Below are 2,266 nucleotides of genomic sequence, written 5' to 3' on the forward strand. Positions count from 1 at the left end.
AATAGTGAGCGAAAAGGTTTACCAGAATAATTAGTGAAAAGGCATGCACCACTTGAGGGAAATGATATGATAAACTATTATACCTGAGCTTGGATATAGTTAGTAACTTTACCGTTCAATCCGGATTCAATATCCAAATAATTTTTCTACCTGAAGATGACAGAACTGAATCGGTTCCATTGATTTAAAACAGTGCCACGTGATTCTCTCAATTACTGGTGGTTCCATTAGAAGAAGATGAAGATGATATGATGCTCAGTTTTACTAAGAATTTCCAATTTGTCAATTCCGTAGACTTTCAAGTTTTGGAAAGTAAGAAGAGTATTCTTCTTGTAAATTGAAGAGATGTATCATTTCATATTATGTTACAAAGAAGAGATGTATTTACTTCTTACCTAGTCATGTTAGAGGATTTGTTTCATTATTTGAAATTCTGATTTTCTGTTCTCATTTTTTGTATACCGACATAGTAATCTTATGTTGTTATCATTTATAGAAGTGAAAATATCTACTGCAGTATTGTTGAGGCGCTTCCAATAGATTACCCTTGACCTTGTGGGTCCTTTATAGTAGTTAGAGGCATCACCTCTTTTTATGGGTAGAAATTGGATTTGGATTGCATGAGAAAATGTTGGAATAGAGAATCAGGAGGCAGACATGGATTGGTGCTGTGGGAGCAAGGTGATGGATAATTAGATTCACCCAATGGAATCATACAGAGAAAACTTAAAGTTCACATCCATGTACTCTTGTGGAGTTATGCATAGCATGGTGATAGTTTAAGACCTCATTTCCGTGTAACTTGTCTAGAAGTTATCTTCCTTTCTAAGAGTTGAATTTCAAAAGTGTCATAGTATCTTCCAGTGAGATTTATACCAGGTTTATGTACATAAACTTTATTCTATAAAAGATTAATACACCTATGGGGATCAAAATTAAAGTGTTTCTGCATGATGAAGAGATGTGGGACGGATAATTATCACTTTACCATTTTTGTCAGGGTTGAAGAGTTTCCTTGATAGGGCTAATTTAGTTGATCAAGCTGTGGTGAAGGACAAAATAGATGCATGTTAATGGGGCTTGTGGATCTTCAAATTGACTCTCAGAAGCATAGCAGATATTTAACAGCATACAATTAAAGCACATGTTGAAGTAAAATCTCTCGGTTTGGGAAACTTAAAAATGTTGATAGAGAAATTAAGGTTGGCCATTCTTATTCCCTCTATTTGTTGCTAGATTTTGGAGATACATAATACCATGGATGGTGAATTAATCCTTTATTTATTCTGATCTATTGCGCTGGATCGATTGTATTTTATCAGGCTGTGTTAAATTTGAATTTTTTCAAACCATCAATTGGAACAAGTGAATTTGATGTTTTAGACCAATCTATTTCTTGAGTGCTTTTTTTGTTGGGCTTCTAGGGCCTATAATCATAACGTTGGGTGATGGCAATAGGCAGTCATTGCCCATATTTCAACCTCTTCCACTTGTTTCTTTTCTCCCTGAGATTTTGAAATAGTTTGTTTCTTGCGAGGATTTTATATTCTGCTTAATTCATATCAAACAGTGACGATATAAGGACAGAAGACAAGTTTGGCTCTAGTAATATAAGGATGGGCTATTCATGAATTGTCATGGCACGTTTTCAAAAACTAGTATCTTTTAACTATTCTTGGAATTTGAAAGCACCATGGTTTAAATGATCTACAATCAGGGTTAGTACATGCTTTGTTTGGGGGCAGAACACTAGTTGTTCCAGTCCATTTTCAATCCAGCGGCTACACTTGATTCTTATTCACTTTTGATTGATGAGCATCATGGTGGTAGAGGCAATGGGTTCAATTTGATCTTGGCTTGCAGAATACTGTGAAATCAGCCCTTCTGAGGAGATAGAGGGCTGGGATGGCAGATATTATTGGTTTTGAAAAGTGTCAAGTCCTTAGGCATTAAATGGAGGAGCTTACAAAAGGTAAATGAAGCAAAACATCACTCTGCTGGAAGGGTTGGGAAAAGATTGGTAGGACGTTGAGGGTTGTTATGAAGTTGAAGGATATCAAACGGAATGTTAGAGATTGAACATCCAGAGTAAGGCAAATGGCAGCTGAAAAAAAAGGAAAAAAAAAATGAAAAAAGAGATCACAGGCATAAAGGTGATTCACTGAAAGCCAGTGATGTTGGACTAGAGTTAGAAGGATGCAGTTGCTAGCTGAGTTTTGTGGAAGCATATTGGTTCATTTCTCTTTGTACTTTAGATGGTTCAGAC

The 2,266-nt window shown here is 35.8% G+C and overlaps 1 protein-coding gene across 2 annotated transcripts in view; it reads left to right on the forward strand.

The window, feature by feature from the left end:
• The window catches only part of LOC18039931 (R3H domain-containing protein 1), a 6,842-nt gene that overhangs the window by 1,200 nt on the left and 3,376 nt on the right, over positions 1-2,266 (forward strand). The gene's annotated exons all lie outside the window — the stretch shown is intronic.

Source organism: Citrus clementina, unplaced genomic scaffold, assembly GCF_000493195.1.
Source record: "Citrus clementina cultivar Clemenules unplaced genomic scaffold, Citrus_clementina_v1.0 scaffold_6, whole genome shotgun sequence".
Classification (NCBI taxonomy): domain Eukaryota; kingdom Viridiplantae; phylum Streptophyta; class Magnoliopsida; order Sapindales; family Rutaceae; genus Citrus; species Citrus x clementina.